Here is a 19,460-nt window from a genome sequence, read left to right as displayed (position 1 = left end):
ACCAAATCTTAAATATGACCCAAAAGTGGCTGTTTATGCAAAGTCAGCCTTCCGGCGTCCCCTTCGGGAACATTCGACTATGTCTTCATAAAACAGCGTCACCCGACTTCTTAGAAATTTGACATATATATTTTGACACCACCCGACTTATTTATGGCAAAATTAAAATTCTTGACATGTTTTTTTTTTGTTTTGTTTTTTTTATTTGTTTTTTGGCTTTTTTTTTTAGCAAAAAGGGGGGTTGGACCCGATGAGGGTTGCCTACGTATCTCACATCCGGTGAGAATCAAACCCGCGTAGTTCGGGCAAATTAACCGAACTATTTTAAAACATGACTCTTTTCCGTTTTTATTTTTTCCTGGCAAGACAATCTATTTTCCTTTTCTATTTTTGAAACAGACAAAATAACAATTTTTTTTTTCATTTTCAACAAACAATAAAACAATCTATTTTAAAAAAAAATAAAAGACTCTTTTTTTTCTATATTTTTTAGTAAAATAAAATATTTTCCTCCTTTTTTTTTCAAAATTTCGGCAGAGTTTCGCCAGTAATTGGTTATTGATTTTTTTCTAAAATAATCAATTAATTCCCTAACTGATATATTCTTTTTTCCTTTTTTTTTCCTTCAATTTTCCAACATTCCAGAGATTCAGAAACCGGTCAACATGCAAGTTCGAAACAAATATATGTACAGAGCAAGTAGGATGCATCAGAATGGTCTTTTCATTTCAGGTTGCTAGTCCTAGACGGACCCAACCCCTGTGTTGAGTCCCCTAAGTTAAATGCAACGTGATGCAAATAAGCGTTCCTACTAGTGATCCGGCATGAAGTCACGTTATTCTATATTCAAAACCTGGGTCAGTGTACTAGATTGTGTACCCGAGCGGACAACTCGAGTCGAGGAGGGGGCAACTTACCGAGAACCAAAAGGCCATCCGGCTTCGTAACTTGTCCGACCTCTTTTTTATTTCAGGGTATAACACTAACAGAATAGGGAGTCTCAACCAGTAAGCACATCCCCGGAGGTGAAGAGAGAAGGGTTCGGCACAGTTTATATATACAGTCAAATAATATCAAAGCGGAAAAAGCAGCATTTAGCACATTAGGCTCAAACATGTAAAAATCAGATAAAGCCAAATATAACAATTTATCTAAGCTCGAATCTCTAACCCCGAACCAGTGGTTCTGGGTTACCACACTTTTGTCCCCAGCAGAGTCGCCAGAGCTGTCACACCTCCTTTTTCCGCCCCCGCGAGGGTACAAGGGAGTTTTTCCAATTAAAGGACGATCGAAACGGGATTTATTTATTTATTTCAGAGTCGCCACTTGGGAGATTTAGGGTGTCCCAAGTCACCAATTTTAATCCCGAATCGAGGAAAAGAATGACTCTGTATTACAGTCCGCGAACCAGAAATCCGGATAAGGAATTCTGTTAACCCGGGAGAAGGTGTTAGGCATTCCCGAGTTCCGTGGTTCTAGCACGGTCGCTCAATTGTTATATTTGGCTTGACTATCTGATATAATACGTATTATAAACTTATGTGCAAATTTAACTTTTAAAAAAACCGCTTTTATCATTATTTATTTTATACAAAATTGCAACGTCGTGAAAACGCATCTCGAGCCACGCCACAACCAGTGCACGCGTGATTTGTTGATGCATTTTGACTTCGTCAAGATCGTGATTTGGGTTACATAAATGTACACCCGTATTCAAGAAAATAACCTTATTAAATATGCGCCAAAATACTACGCGTTATGATATTATTAGGTAAGACCGTGAATTTTACTAAATCGCCCATCTTGAAATCTAGGTAATTTCTTATATAAAAATAAATAAATAAATAAATAAATAAATAAATAAATAAGATTGGAGGACTGCAATTTTTTATATTATTTATATGTATTTATTTGTTAGCGAGATCCACCCTTATTTTATGAATACCCTTTAATGACTATATCTTTATTATTACTAAGTTTGTCCATAATTATGAAGTCAATCTCTACATACTTAAAAATAACATATTAATTACTAATTCAAAACAAATATTAATGGAAAGTAATATTACTAAAATGATAATTACGAACAACATGGAATTGCCCAAAAAGTAAAAAAAACTAATTATCCCATAGTTGGATTAAAACATATTGTTAGTATGACTTAAGCTTATTGAAATTAATTATTTACAAATACTGAAAATTAAAAAAAACTTGATTACTAAACCATATTTCTAGAAGTTAAACAATTTAAACTTAACTAACTTTGTTTTAATTCACATCATGTCTTAATACTTGATTCGCAAACTAATTCATGTTTTAACTGAAATTAACTACATGATTACAATTAACTTAATGTTGACAAAAAGAAAACCTTATGAATAATGAATTAATCAATTTTTACCCAAACTGATTCAATAACGCCATTTTTACGTTATTTCTTCTATTTTGATTATTAAACAGTTTTAATTAGTAATCCGTCTTGAATATATTTCCTAATAATCCGGTTAAGGCGTTATTTAATATATCGCTATAACATGTCTAATTATGCCAAATGACAGTGATTGACAGAATAATAATACATGAATAATCTAAATACAATACAAAAAAATTAAAACTAAATTAAAAATTTAACATTCCGTTCTTCATTTCAGCTTACAAAATGCCAAAATTACAGTTGTGTACCTGGTATTGCCAATATAAGAAGAAGAAAGTCAGCCACGCAGTAATAACAATACAGCACAACAACAAAAGTCCAATAGCAGTAACAACCCAGGAACAGAGTTTGCAAACCGGTGGAGTATTAATCTCAAAACAAAAGCTTCAAGCTTTGATGAAAAACAATTAATTCTGATTTCAAACAATGAAAGAAAGCAAAAGATTTTTTTTTAGTTTTTTTTTTAAAGTTTAAATATTTTTCGGAATTTTCTCTCTCTTAAATGTTCAGCCCCTTTTTTTCTCTCTCTTATTTTCTTTCTGTTCAGATTCGTTCTTTCTTTTCTCTATTCTCTCGTATCTGTCTCCTTATTCAAATTTCAAGACTTCTACTTATATCTCATCCCATAAATCTTTTAATCAATTAAAATCAACCCATTTTCTCTACCCAACCCATTATCTTCTCACTCATCCCCATTACATTAAATAAACATATCACACCACCCCATTATATTTTGTCCCTCATGCCTAACATAAATAAATGCAAGATTCCTCCCCACTAAATTTTGTCTTGTCCCCCCTTTATATTAAACAACTATATCACAACCCACCCCATTACATTTTGTCCCCCATGCTTCATATAAACAAATACAAAATGTACAATTCCTAAACTACCCCTCCGACCTTATTACAAATTACTATTTTACCCCCGAAAGTACTATAAAGTACCAAACTACCCATCAGCTATAACACATCAATTAATCAAACTTAACCAAAATATAGACAATATGATTAATTTCTAACAATGTTCAAACAACAAATTTCATGAACATGATTTCTTCAACATTTCAACAACAAATCACATGAACATGATTTCTTCAACATTTCAACAACAAATCACATGAACACAAATTGAACAACAAAGAACAACTAAAATTTGATTGAACAATATTTTAGCAACAAACAATCCTATTTTCGGATTCAACAACAACAACAAACAAGTATATTTAGATTTCTAAATTCAATAATATTGAACTTAAAATCAACTACTCTAAAAACATTACAACAAACAATTCCTATATTAAACTTAAACAAGATTATGAGACAAATTCAAGAAATAATCATAAATGATAAACAAGAAATCAAACTATACAAAATTCGGATTCAAGATCATCCAAACAAAGTATGAACATGAATGAATCTATTTTAACACAAAAAACATGAAGGATTAAAACGATTAAATCAATATATTTCCTTTAACACAACTAAATTCTGTTTAGACAAATAACAAGATCGACGAATAAACAATTATGACCTTAAGCTTGAACTTAACAATATTAACAATTTCTAACAATACATAAACACATGAAACAAATTGAAGAAATAGTTAATTAAATTTCAATTTGAATCTAACAAACATCAAACTAACAAATATTCACTTAAACAATAATACAAACATGAAATGAATATGAAAACAACTAATTAAACTTCTATTTTGAAATCTGAAAATTAATTTTAACAAAGCACATGAACATGAACAAACTAGAAAAATGATTTCAACGATGAACAACGAACAAAACAAGAATTGAATTCTTTAACGATTTTGGATCCGGAAAATATCAAACAAAAATATGGACAAAAATAAAACTCAAAAACAACTAACCGGAGATGAATCAACGACGAACTTTGATTGTAAACAAATCTGTCCGAGCCTCGACCAAAGCTCGAACGAAGGACGACGAAGACGAAGAAGAAGTAGAAGCAGCCCGCAGCTACTGCCGCGGCGAGCAGCAGCAACAGTCCGTCCAACACCTGCTGCGACAAGCAGCAGCAGTACGACGTCGAGAAACAGAAGCAGCGGCGGAGGAAGGAGGAGCAGCGGCAACGGCTGGCAGTGTTCGCGGCAACGGAGGAGCTGGAGCAGTTGGAACGACGAAGTGAGCAACATCGCGGCAGCAGTAGTTCGTCGAGCTCCAACTCGTCATACTGGTCTACTTGGACGTGAAGTTGAGGGCAGCTATGGTCGAGCTTTGAGCTCGCCATGGATGACAAAGCTCGATGGAGCTTTGGTCGCTTAGGTTCTTGAGGTCGTTCATGGGAGGTCAGCTTGGAGGTGTTTGGTGAGTGTGTGTGTGAGTGTGACGTGGGGATGAAGGGAATGGGAGAGGGGCAGCCATGGTTGGAAGGGAGGTGAGCTTGAGGAAGAAGAAGAAGATAGGAGAGGGGGGTGGATGGTTTAGATTTTTAGGGTTTTCTTGGTTTATTTTTTTTTGTTGTTTATAAGATAATAGGGGTGTTGGGTTAAGGACTGGGTCGACCCACTTCGAAATAGACTGGGTCGTAGGGAAGATTGGGCCATTTTTTGGGCTTGTGGCTTGAAATCGAAGAAGAGACCCAATTCCGACTTTCTTTATATTTTCGCTCTCTTTTCTTCTTTTATTTCTCTAAAACTAAATTATAAAAATACTTAAACTATTATTAATAACTAAATTAAGTTATAAAAGCGCAAATTAACTCCCAATAACAATTAACGCCCAATTAAGCAATAATTAAGCATAAAATTGTATATTAGGACATTAAATGCTAAAAATGCAAACGATGCCTATTTTTGTAATTTTTAATTTTTGTAAAACAAATTTAATTACTAAAAATTGTAGAATTAAATCCTACATGCAAAATGCGACATATTTTTGTATTTTTTATTAATTTAGCAAATAAACACGCACAGACAAATACAAATAATTATTCAAAATATCACAAAATATCACAGAAATTCCACACCAAGGAAAATTATTTTATTTTTGAATTTTTGGGAGTAATTATCATATTGGGCAAAAATCACGTGCTTACAAAGGCTTATAGAAGTAAATTCTGCCAAGCTTCCCAGGGACTCGACGAGCTCGGGATGGTGTGGCTGTCCAGTTCCTGAGAACAGCTCCCTTCTTCACGGTCTGAATAGTGAGGCCTTCTTCTTCCTCCTCCTCAATTATGGAATTGCGATCCATGTCTTCATCCTCCAAGAACTAATTCTTCAACCTAGCTAGTGCTTCTTCTTCTGTGGTCCCCCATATCATACCAGCTTGGTAAAAATCTTGTTCCAAGCATGACACTGGTTTGTTGAGAGGGTAGTATGGTCCACGCCATAGAGGCGACGAATCCATGTACTCTTTCCATGTGTACTAGTATCCGAGCCCGAAGGTGGTACCATGATTTTTCAGCTGTATTGGTTTAGTGATACCTTGAAGGTTCTTTCCCAACCCTTTGCTAGGTTCATATCCATACCATGCTAGTATGCTTTCTATTTTGTTACTCCACCACTTATCCTTCTCGGCGACATTGACCCATTCAATGTGATGATAGGTTTCTCCTCTTAGCCTCCTTCTATGTCCAATGACCATGATGGTTTGACTAGTGTAAATGGGGTTACTCCCATCTCCGTGAATGATCACCTACTGATGATTCCATTCGAATTTCATAGCTTGATGTAATGTGGAAGGTACGGCTTCAGTGGCATGGATTCATGGCCGACCCAACAGAAGATTATATGAGGCTGGTATGTCAAGCACCTGAAACTCGACGTCGAACCAAGTTGGCCCCATCTACAAACAAAGGTTGATTTCCCCGATTGTGGCCCTCTAGGACCCATCAAAAACCTTCACATTCATGCTTCCTACCCGTATTTCATGGAAACCTTTGTCCAACCTTTTCAAAGTGTCCAATGGACAAATATTTAGGCTTGAACCTCCATCAACCAAGACCTTGGCAATGAACTTGTCTTTAAATTGCACCGTAATATACAATGCTCGATTGTGATTCAGCCCCTCTGATGGTAGCTCATCTTCGTGGAAGATGATCTTATGACTTTCTAGTACTTGCCCAACCATGTTGGCCATTTCTCCGCCAGTGAGTTATTGGGTACATAAGGCTCGCTCAAAACTTTCATCAAAGCGTTCTTGTGTGCCTCTTAATTTTGCAATAGTGACAGGATATATATCTGAGTAAGGACTTTGTTCAGATGGTCAACAACAGAATACTCCTTTGCCTGTACTTTCCTCCATAGGTCATCTGGCCCGGTCTCAATGATAGGCTGCCTAGTAGTGGCATCCTTGATTGATCCTTCCAAATGTTTTGGTGGATAGACTGTTCCAGTTCTAGTCATTCCTTGTGCGGCGTTAGATTCCTCTACCTTGTCCTTCCCTTTTCGCCGAGCCTCGGCAACATAATCCCAGAGTATTGCTTTTGAGTTGAATGGAGGTGTGGTTGATACTATCACAGTGAAAGGTGTGACCACTTCTACTTCAAATAGGGGGGACTGCAGGCGGAGCCACATCTACCTCGAATGGAACTGATGCAGTTACCTCAACCTCGATTGGTGCCTGAGTCTGTACCACAATAGAAGTAAGTATGACTGCAACTTTAAAGTCATCTCCTCTCGAATAAGCCCAACCGACCCCTCAGGGTCCCATTCTTCATTTGTCTTTATCACATGTACCCCATCACCTCTATGAACAGGGAGGGGATTGTCGTGGATATTAGGTGTGGCTTCCTTTGCCTGTATGATCTTGTTGTCAATTAGCATTTGGATCTTATCCTTCAATGTTCGGCACTCAGCAATGTTGTGCCCCTTCATACTGGAGTGGTACGCATAAGTTTTGTTCGGATTGACCCATTGGGATGGATTTTCTAATGCCAATGCAGGAACAAGAGTGATGTAACATGCGGGTTTCAACCTCTCGTACAACTGGTAGATGAGCTTAGCAATGGCGGTGTATTGTCTGCGTAGCTTGCGGTCGAAGTTGGGTCTTGGTCTTGGATAATTATGGTGAGCTAGTGGTGATTGGAAGTGGGATGGTTGGGAGCTATAGGTGTGATGGACAGTGGCCAGTTGGGAATATCTGGGAGATGAAGGTTGATATGTAGGCGGTGATGCTTGGTATGTGGGTAGAGGTGCTTGATATGTAAGTGGAGATTTTGGGCCCTGGGCCACCATTACCGCCCCAACATCTCTCTTCTTCGATATGCTACCTGATTGTAATGCCTTATTTATGGCTTGCAGCACCTCGAAGTTCATTACCATCCTACTCTTGATTCCTTCTTCAATTCTTTCTCCAAGTTTGATGATGTGAGAGAATTTGTGATTTTCGATAATCATAAACCTCTCATAATATTGTGGATCTTGTGCCCTGACGAAGAATTTATTCATCTGTTCTTCGTCCAAAGAGGGCATAACCTTGGCCGCTTCCGACCTCTAACGAGTAGCATATTCACAGAAAGTCTCAGTAGGTTTCTTCTTAAGGTTTTGAATGTAGAAGACATCCGGTATGTTCTTTGTGTTGAACCTGAATCGGTCCATGAAATCTGATACCATACTTACCCAATTGGACCATTTCTTGGGATCTTGGCTGATATACCAAGACAAGGCATCCCCAGTAAGACTCCTCATAAAATGCTTCATCCGGATCTTTTCATCTTTCCCGACCCCGACAAGTTTGTCACAATAGGTCCTTAGATGAGTGATAAGTTAGGATTTTAACAAGTTTTAAGCCCCTACTTGCCTATGCTTTGATCATATATTGTTACAAAATAGTCCTAAAAGGCTCACAAGTTGTGCTTGATCGCAGGTTTGATCGACAAAGTGACGAAATGTCAAAGATCGGCTCAAAAAGGAGTGAAGCCTGCTCAAGTATCAAAGACCAAGAAATATTAAGAAAAGAAGACCTAGTGCAGACCACACAAAGTGGAATACGACCACACTAGGTGGTTCAGAGAGTTGGTGAATCAGGACTAGAAGAAGCGCAGTCGCGATGCACATCTCGCGGTCCACGGTGAAGGCTCCGCGGTCGCACTACTCTTTTGTGCGGTCATGAGGTTCAGAGAGATTGAGTTTACAAAGCTAGTGCCATGCGGTCCGCGATCGTGGTTGCGCGGACCGGGCCAGCTCCCTCCGCGTCCGCGGTTCGTTCTACGCAGTCCGCGGAGTCCAAGTTCAGAGAAGCAGGAGTGAGCCCAGTGCGGCCGCGGTCCATTTAATGCGGCCCACACTGACCCCGCAGGGGTATTTTTGTCCAATTTTTCTAGCCTAGTATAAATAGAACATTTTATCATTTTTTAGGCAATCAGATACATCAGTAGAGAGTTGCGCTCGTGATAACATATTTTATAGCCATTTTTGGCACTTTTGCTTTACATTTACGATAAATTCTTGAAATTTAATTTTATCAATTAATTAATATGCTTAGTTCTTCATCTATTTCTTCAATTTCTTTATCTAGCATGAGTAGCTAAACCCATTAGCTAGTGTTGTGGCTCAACCCTAGTGTGAGTAATTGATAAGTGTTGTCATCTAGTGTTAAATTGACTATGGATGTTTGCTATTTGGGTTGATTTTATGTTTTAATCTAGAATTGGTGGTTGCAAACATTGATTCAAGCTTTGTGGGTTTAACTCTTCTTGAGAAAGAGAGTCTACAACCCCAAAATTGACCCAACAAGGAATTGGAATGTACTCATGAGAAATGATAGTCCCAATTAACGGGTTAAACCTCGAGAGAGTAATTACCCTACTTGAACCCTAGTTGCTTGGTCTAATTTGCCTACTCATTTGGTCTCGAGAGAGTCAATTGGGCAAAATCACTTTATCTACTGAGAGGTGTGAGAGTGGGTAAAATTGGGCAACGGTTATAGTATAAGCCCCAATTATGTCAATCGAACCTTAGTAACATCTACCCATCAATTATCCACCTAGGTAGTGTCACGACCCTAGTGCCCGACTTCTCATAGATACAACTTAGCAATATTCTAGTAGCATAATTTAGTGTTAATCAATAGTTTTACAAAAATAGTTATAATTTGAAAATCCAAAAATGTTTGAAGTGACATTAGGAGTACAAATATCTCTAGGATAGACAGACAATCCAACTCCACTACTAGCTCCCTGAGGAATTCGATCCTGACCCTCATATCGGGTAAAAGCTATTGTGACCCGCTCTTCGTACCTTAGTGTAGTGTTGAGTTGGCAGTGATCACTTTTTGGCGTCGTTGATGGGGAGCTTACGGTGTTGACTATCTGTTTATTTAGTTTTGTGTTTTGCTTCTCTTTCCTACTTGTTTACTAATTTTGTTTGTGTCGATCACTCAGGTACAAATGGCTCTTAATGCAAATAACCCTCTCGGCAACATGATAACGGGAGAGGAGGTAGAGGATCTAGAACAAGATGAGTTCTTACCTCAAGTTCCACGGAGGGGCCGAAATGCCAATATAAATGCAAATGAGAACAACAATATTCCAGACCCTCCTCCGCAACCACCGAGAGTGGCTCCCAGAGTTTTACCAAATCAAGGATACGCCGGTGCTATTGTGCCTCCCCGAATCCGGGCGGGGAACTTTCAAATCACAAATGTTATGTTGACCTTGCTCGAGCAAAGAGGGTATTTCACGGGCGCCTCCGATCAAAATGCCTACAAGCACTTGAAGGGGTTCGTGGATACATGCCGGGGTACCAAGCAGACAAACGTGTCTGAGGATGCATTGAGATTGAGGCTTTTCCCGTTCTCTCTTCGAGGTAAAGCATTGGATTGGTTAGAAAGGCTCCCCAATCATTCTATTACAACATGGGATGAATTGGCGGACAAATTTATTGCCAAGTTCTTTTCTCCAAGTCATATAGCGGCTCTTCGGGATGAAATTCTAGCCTTCAGGCAAGAGCCAATGGAACCTTTTCACGAGATATGGGAAATATATAGAAAAATGGTGAAAGAGTGCCCTAATAATGACATGACCGAGGCTATGATTCAACAAACCTTTTATCGGGGCATCAACACCACGAATCAATGCATTGTGAACCAATTGGCCGGAGAGAAATTTATGAAACTTTCTTACCAAGAGGCATGTGATGTACTTGATGAAATGGCCGACGCCTCTTCGGCATGGCAAAGCCGAGCAAATGTGCCCCAAGGTGACCCTACGGTCATCTATTTGCACAAGGAATTGCACGATCATGGCCAAGCTATTGTCGAGCTTACAACAACTATGAATCAATTGGCAAAGGAGCAATTGCAACAAGTCCAAAACCCGCGCCAAGTCAATGCAATGGAAGGTGTTTCTATGTTAAAAAGGAGTCAAAGAGGGCAACATCCTCAAGGTAATTGTGAACAATATGACAACAACAATGATGGTAGTGGTTATTCAAATGAGTGTTATGATGACCAAAGTGAAGAGGTCCAATATGTCAATAACTACCAAGGTAATAGAGGCAACTCTTCGAATCAACAATGGCGTTCTCAAGGAAATTGGGGCAATCAACAACAAGGTGGAGGTAATTGGAATAACAACAAGGTGGTGGCAATTGGAATAATAACAACCAAAACAACAATTGGGGTAATCAAAGCAACCAGGGAAATTGGAATGGTAGTAACAATAATTGGGGCAACAACAATAATCAAGGAGGGTGGAACAATAGCGGGAACCAAGGCAACCGGGGGCAAGGCTTTCAAAGGCCCCCATGTACCAACAACCGAACAATCCACCCCTTTCCTTCTCAAGGTTCGAGTTCCTCCGGGAGTGATATGGGGAGAATTGAAAGCATGTTCGAGCAAATGATGAAAAAGAACCAAGATTACGATGCCCAATTAGCTTCTCATAATACATCTATTCGGAACTTGGGGGTGCAATTAGGCCAAATCTCTCAAGCATTGAATACTCGTCCCAAGGGTGCGCTACCGCTAATACGGTAGTGAACCCGAAGGGTGGGAATAATAATCATGTGATGGCGGTTACAACAAGAAGTGGGAGAGGCGGTGATGTGAATGCCTCAAAGCAAAAGCAAATTATGAAAAAAGATGTTGAATTGCGGGATGATGATGTACCTTTGATTGTTGATGATGTGGTTAATCAAAATGTGAACAATGATGTGCGGATTGATATTGATGATGAAGCCGAGGTAGAGACTCAAGATGCCGTGAACCCGTCTAGGGAACACGTGATTGACATGCCCGAGCTGGTTGTACAAAAGGCCAAGGCACCTTTGCCTAGACCAACTCCACCTTATCCTAAACGGTTAGCAAAACAAAAGAGTGACAATCAATTCAAAAAGTTCATTGACATGATGAAAAGCCTCACAATCAATGTGCCTTTGGTGGAGGCGCTTGAGCAAATGCCGGGGTACGCTAAGTTCATGAAAGATTTGGTAACAAAGAAGAGGTCGATGGAGTGCGAAACAATTAAAATGACTCATCAAGTGAGTGCCATAGTGCATTCAATGGCACCCAAGCTTGAGGATCCCGAAGCTTTTACTATCCCTTGTACTATTGGAAGTGCAGATTTTGCCAAGGCCCTTTATGACTTGGGGGCTAGCATAAATTTGATGTCGTACTCGGTCTTCAAGACTTTGGGAATTGGACAACCTCAACCTACCTCAATAAGACTTCAAATGGCGGATCGATCGATGAAACGACCTTTGGGCATAATCGATGATGTACTTGTCCGGGTGGATAAGTTTATACTGTCAGCCGACTTTGTCATATTGGATTGTGAGGTGGACTTTGAAGTGCCGATTATTCTTGGTAGGCCTTTCCTAGCTACGGGGAAGGCATTGGTTGATATTCAAGAGGGTGAGTTGACTTTCCGAGTGGGGGATGAGAAGGTGGTATTCCATGTTTGCAAATCAATGAGACAACCCAATAGCATGGAGGTGTGTTCATTTGTGGATATTGTCATAGCTGTGATAGTGGATGACACAAGTTCCATGATCCATGTTGAAGATCCCCTTGAGGTCGTGCTTCTTAATATGGATGTCAATGATGATGCTAGTAGAGTGGAGTGCATGAATGCATTGCATGGTATGGGTTCATATTCATATGAGCCTAGGAGGCTATCCTTGGATCTTGAAAACCGGAAAACTCCACCAACAAAGCCATCGATTGAGGAGCCACCGGTGTTGGAGTTGAAGCCACTTCCTCCATACCTCAGATATGAATTCTTGGGTTCAAATTCTACTTTACATGTTATTATTTCTTCTTGACTTACTAACATGCAGGTTGAGGCCACCTTGGCGGTTCTTCAAAAGCGGAAAAGGGCAATCAGATGGACTCTAGCTGATATTCGGGGAATAACCCCGCATTTTACATGCACAAAATCATCTTGGAGGAGGATGCAAAGCCTTCCTTGGAGCATCAAAGAAGACTAAATGAGGCAATGCAAAAGGTGGTGAAGAAAGAGGTTATCAAGTGGTTAGATGCTGGGGTGGTTTATCCTATTTCTGACAGTTCGTGGACTTCGTCTTGCGGGCCGGGCTTTCTATTGTTTTCTGGATGGTTACTCGGGGTAATCAAATTCTAATTGCCCCGGAGGACCAAGAGAAGACCACCTTTACATGTCCTTATGGCACATTCGCTTTCTCTAGAATGCCATTTGGATTGTGTAATGCTCCGGCGACCTTCTAATGTTGCATGATGGCTATTTTCACCGGCATGGTGGAGGATATCTTGGAGGTCTTCATGGATGATTTCAGCCTGGTTGGGGATTCTTTTGAGGAGTGCTTGGTAAACTTGGATAGAGTGTTGGCCTGATGTGAAGACACCAACCTTGTTCTCAATTAGGAAAATTGCCATTTTATGGTAGAAGAAGGTATAGTGTTGGGTCACAAGATCTCGAAGTGAGGAATTGAAGTTGATAAGGCCATGATTGATGTTATTTCGAGTCTCCCTCCCCCTACTTCTGTCAAAGGGGTGAGGAGTTTCCTTGGGCACGCAGGTTTCTACCGGAGGTTCATAAAGGATTTTTCTAAAGTGGTACATCCGTTGTGCAAGTTGCTAGAGAAAGATGCAAAGCTCTTGTTCGATGAGAGTTGTATGCACGCATTCGAGCTTCTTAAGCTCAAGTTGACTTTTGCTGTTTTGGGCCAAAGAATCAACAAGATGTTTCATCCGGTGTACTACGCAAGCAAGACCATGAATGAGGCTCAAAGAAACTATACAATCACCGAGAAAGAATTGTTGGCTATTGTGTTTGCTATGGAAAAGTTTCGACCTTACCTTATGGGGGCCAAAGTTATAGTGCACACCGACCATGTCGCCCTTAGGTATTTGATGACCAATAAAGACTCCAAGGCGAGATTGATGAGATGGGTGTTACTTCTTCAAGAGTTTGATCTAGAAATTGTTGACTAGAAGGGTGGTGAGAATCAAGTGGCGGACCACTTGTCCCATTTGGAGGAGGAGGGGAGGCCTTGTGACGGCCTTGAGATCAATGATTCATTTCCCGACGAACAACTCTTTGCGATGTCAATGAAGGATATGCCATGGTTTGCCGATGTTTCCAATTACCTTGTGACCAGAATAATCCCGTGTGAGCTCTCTTCTAACCAAAGGAAGAAGCTCAACCGGGATAGTTTGGATTTCTATTGGGATGAGCCATATTTGTTCAAGATTTGCACGGATGGTGTGATTCGATGATGTGTCCCGGAGGAGGAACAATTGGGTATTTTGGAGGCTGCCATTCCTCTCCCTATGGTGGCCATCATGGCGGGGCGAGAACGGCGTCTAAAGTGCTTAGTTGCGGATTTTACTGGCCTACCTTGTTTAAAGATGCAGGCAATTTGGTGAAGAGCTGTGATGAGTGCCAATGAGCCGGCGGAATTTTTAAAAGGGATGAGATGCCCCTCAATACAATTCTCAAAGTGGATATTTTTTATGTTTGGGGCATCGATTTCATGGGTCCTTTTGTAAGCTCTTGTGGGAACACTTACATTCTCGTGGCGGTGGACTATATCTCAAAATGGGTTGAAGCCGTGGCTTTGCCCAACAATGAAGCCCGGAGTGTTGTGGCATTTTGGAAAAATAGTATCTTCACAAGGTTCGACATTCCTCGTGCTATCATCTGTGATGGGGGGTCCCACTTTTGCAACAAGGCTTTCGACACGTTGCTTTCTAAGTACGGTGTCAATCATAAGGTTTTGACCCCCTATCATCCTCAAGCTTGTGTCTAAGTGGAAGTCTCCAACAGAGAAATTAAGAGTATCTTGTCTAAAACTGTCAATGCTAATAGGACCGATTGGTCGAAAAAGTTGGATGACGCTCTTTGGGCTTATCAGATGGCTTACTAAAATCTGATCGGTATGTCACCGTACCGGTTAGTGTTTGGGAAAGCTTGTCATCTTCCGGTGAAATTAGAGCACAAGTCCATATGGGCTTTGAGAAAGTTGAACTTAGAATGGGATGTTGCGGCAAATTTGCGGGTTGAACAACTTAATGAGCTTGATGAGTTTTGATTCCATGCCTACTCCAGCTCGTCCTTGTACAAGGACAAAATGAAGTACCTTCACGACAAATATGCTCGGGGCAAGGAGTTCAAGGTTGGAGATATGGTTCTCTTATTCAATTCCCGGTTACGTCTGTTTCCAGGTAAGCTCAAGTCAAAGTGGAGTGGGCCGTTTGAAGTTGTGTTTGTGACCCCATTTGGTGCTCTTGATCTAAAGAACAAGAATGGTGAAGTATTTAAAGTCAATGGACATCGGGTCAAGCATTATCTTGGGAAATTTGATGATAGCCACGTGGTGGCACTTCTCCATCTAAAGTAATGTACTGGTAACATGCGTCGTGCCGTGACGTTAAATCAGGCGTTGTGTGGGAGGCAACCGATGTCTTTTTCTTTTTGTTGTTTATGTGTTTTTCTTGGTAGTGTAGATTTGATTTTTGAGCTAACTGATTGTGAAGTGTTGCGGGGATTGAGTTGATGTAGTGCAAAATAGCTTGAATAAAGTTGAACAGCCTCTGAATGTTGCCAGTGCGGCCGTAGTGCACTTTGTGCGGTCCGCACTGGTGATGGTGAAAAGTGGTAATCTCTAAAGTTTGCCACCACAACCGCATTCCATTTAGTGCGAACCATGGTGGACCTCTACGGCCGCGGTCTGTTTTGTGCGGACTGCGGAGGTTGCCTGCTCAAGCTTCATTTTAAACAAACCCAGCGCGGTCCGCGGTCGGTTTTGTGCGGCCGCACTGGTAGGTAAGGCTGGGTCCCACTATTTTTCTATAAATAGAGCCCAAGGGTCACAACTTACACTTTTCGAAATTTTAACACTTAGACCCCTAAAATCTACTGTTCACTCTCTCTTCTGTTAGTAATTCTTGCTTAGCCTGATTAATTGCATCTTATCATCACAATCTGGTAACATTTCATCATCTTTCTTTGTTTTATATTATAATTTCGTTTTGTTTTTCATGCCCAGTAGCTAGAGTCTCTTCTTCTTCCCGTTTTTATTTCATTTGTTAGCTTAGGAAAGTGTAATGGTTGGATATTGTGTGTTTAGAGACCTTTGTGAACTGGGTAATGAGTAGGGACAAGTTAGGTGGAAAACTTGAACAAAAATAGTAAAAACTTAAACACTAACTTAATGCCTGTTCAAAGTACTCTCTGAGGCCCGCGGTCGCCTTTGTGCGATCCGCGATGCCCTGACGTGGTACGCATTATCATTTTGCGCGGACCGCAGTGCCCAAGTGACTGAAATTGAAGTTATGCCTAGCGCGGCCGCATTGCACTTTATGCGGTCCGCGTTGGCCCACCGCGGCCGCGGTGATTCTTTGTGCGGGCCGTGATGGTTGGATTTAGAGAGGTAGTGTTACAGACCTCACCTTAGCGCGGATCGAGGTTGCTTTTATGCGGTCCGCGGTGCCCCAACACGTCCGTATTACTTTTTGTGCGGGCCACGGTGGGGAGAATCAGAGAGATATTGTCCAAGGCCTTGTCCCAATGCAGACCGCTGTCGCTTTTACGCGGTCCGCGGTGCCCCCAGTGCGGCTGCACTCCTATTTGTGCGGGCCGCAGTTCCATGTTATGCAACTATTTCAGCAACATTTAACCTGTTGTCTGCAATTCAATTTCAAGACTTGTTTCACTGCATGTGCTGATACTAACCATGTTAGATGTGTGTGCTTGCAGATAATGGTCAAACAACGAGGTAAAGGTGCCAAAGAACCCGGCCGAGGTAATTCCTCCCGGGGAGGGAAGCAACGGATGGTAAAACTCACTCCCCAGGCTAGACAAAACATAAAGGACATGAGGAAAGCAAACAAAGCGGCTGATAGAGCCCTTGACACCTCGGGGAGTGAGTACGAGCCCTCCCGAGAGATCTCTTTAGATTTAGTCCCTCTATACATCCCATATCCGGAGAACGCCATACATTGAGACACTCCCCTATCTTCCCCCGATGCTCGAGCCTCAATCAACATTTCTTCTGGGTTATCTGAGGGCTCAGCGACAGGTAGTGGGGATGAATGCTCTACCTCTCCCACAATATCAATATATAGAGATGGTGCTAGAGGTGATGAGGGATATGGGGAGTTACCGGGGGTGGGGTGCCGCAGGTTAGGGGTGTTGACCGGACTAGGAATCCCGATGTTTGGGAGGATAGATTCGTCAGCCAGGTGGTGTTCCACAAGTTTAGGGAATGGTGGCCGGCACGAAAATTGATTCTTGAGAGGAGTTTCATTGTCAGAAACCTCCTACCCCTACACCCCAATGTACATAGACAGTTTCAGGCTCGAGTGGGTTGGGAGTTCTTTAAAGATAATTGTGTGAAGGCGAATGAGAATATGGTCAAGGAGTTCTATAGCAATGTGGGCCACATCTTGAAGGGCACTAAGGTGACCAAAGTGAGAAACAAAAATGTGGTATTTACCGGGAAGGTACTAAATGAATACCTGGGGTTCAATGATGAAGATGAGTCCCTTTACAATGAAAAGTTGGCAATGGGCGAGGAGGTTCGTCCGTGGTTAGCTTCATACCTGGCAATCCCGGGTACGGTTCCAGAGTGGTTGCAAGCAGGGGCCAAAATACTTTGGAGAACTTTCAACTTTGAGGCTAGAGAGTGGTTGAATTTTGTGTGTAGTCGGCTCGACCCCACTACCCATGATCAGACAATTCCACTTGCCCGGGCTGTTCTTGTTGTTTCTATTATGGCAGGATATCCTATCAACGTGGGCAATGTAATGTCCCGCGTCATTTCTGTAGTGGGGGTTGAGCATGACCGGAACTACCCCTTTCCCAGCACCCTCACTATGTATTTCCGGGAGCTGGAGGTGGAGAAGAGACCTTTTGACGTAAAGGTCTAACCTGTGGCTCCGTTTTCATGGTACAGTTTGAAGGGGTCAGACAACCCCAAGGACAAAAATTACAAGCCGCCTGCTTTTGCCCCAACCGACCAGTCTGAAGAGCCGGTTATGTTAGAGCCCTCCACTGAGCCTACTTCCACAGTTGCTGACATGCCTCCCGGACCTTCCACTTCTGCTGGCCTCTCGAATTCAGCTAGCCCGGGGATTCCATCATCCCGGACCCATCCTATCACAACCCACTAGCTAAGCCAGACACTTCATAGCTTGAAAAACTGGATGGCGACTGCTTCATCTAAGTTGTCCACCTTGACTTCTACCATTGCGGCTCAGTCGGCACCACAGCCAATGCAGCTGCCCCAGTCTATCGAGGATTTACTTAAGGAGATTCTTGCCAACCATCAAAAGATCCTCGATTCTCAGGCTGTCTTGGCTAAGGCAGTGGATTCACATGGCAAGGCCCTGAAAGAGCTTGGCTAAGGCAGTGCGCCCTACTTTTTATCTAGATGATTGTATATATTAGTTGACTTAGTTTATATTTCTGTTGATTTTTTTTATTTGGTCTGTATATAACTTTACATTTAGTTACTTTTATCGCACTTTTTATCTTCTCTTTGTTCTATATATAAAGTTACATTTTGTATATATACTCATCCCCCGTTGTATATTCTAATCCCCTATTGTAAATATTCATTCTATTTTCTATTTTCATACAAATTTTACATTCTTAGCTTAGTAGATAGGCTCGCAACCTTTTTGTTTCGGTTTTGGTGCTTTCAATAAACCCTTGGTTTTCTTAATGTCACAGTTCTTTCCAAGGGTGGAGTATTGTGCGAACCGGGTGGCTCTTCCCGATGATGGATGGCGTGACAACCTTCTTAAGGGTTTGAGTCCGTTTTTGATTTTTCCCTCATTTTTAGTAGTTTATAGTTAAGGGTACCTCAAGCAAAGCTTCACTTGGGCCTAACATATTTGCCTTTGATCTCATGGTCAAAGACAAGTGGTTGTGTTTAGGATGGTGAAAGTAGTGACCTTGAGACTCTTGTTTTGACCAAACAAACATCATGTGGTCTTTCGGGACTATTGTGTGCTCAATCGTGTCTAAGGTTGTTGTGGGCCCCCGACTCTATGTCTTTAGCAATCTTTGAGTGTGTGTGGTGAGAAATCAAATTGTGAGTCCAAGTCCCGAGCCAATGGTCTAGAACTTCCCCTGAATGATATAATCCTTAGCTAACCATTTTGAGCCTTAAACCTTTTTCTTTCAAGAACCAATGCTACAAGCCTATACCCGTTCTAAATTATACCCTCTCTTGGCACCCAAATCATCCCTTAAGTAATGGCAAAAGTCTAAGTTTGGGGGGGAGAGACAAGAAAGGAAACAAAGTGGTAAAAGGAACAAAAGCAAAAGGAAAGGAATGCGATGAAAAGAAAGAAAAGAAAAAAGACAAAAAGAAAGCCCAATGTGCAAAGAATAAAACGGGATTCAAGAAAAACAAAAGTGAAAAAGGTGTGAAAAAAAAGTAGAAAAAGGAGAAATGCTTTGAATTGCATAAGAAAGAGTGACAATGTGTCTTTCTAACCCCTTGAAAAGAAGTGAAATACTCAAAGAGTCAAAGAGCATTGTGCCAGAATGAATCAAAAGAAGTGCTTAAGGGAAGATGGAACCCATATAGACCAACAATTTTTCCTACCCTGAACCAAAAGCCT

This window comes from Nicotiana tabacum, chromosome 18 (assembly GCF_000715075.1).
Source record: "Nicotiana tabacum cultivar K326 chromosome 18, ASM71507v2, whole genome shotgun sequence".
NCBI lineage: Eukaryota > Viridiplantae > Streptophyta > Magnoliopsida > Solanales > Solanaceae > Nicotiana > Nicotiana tabacum.
Note: the sequence above shows the minus strand (reverse complement) of the source record.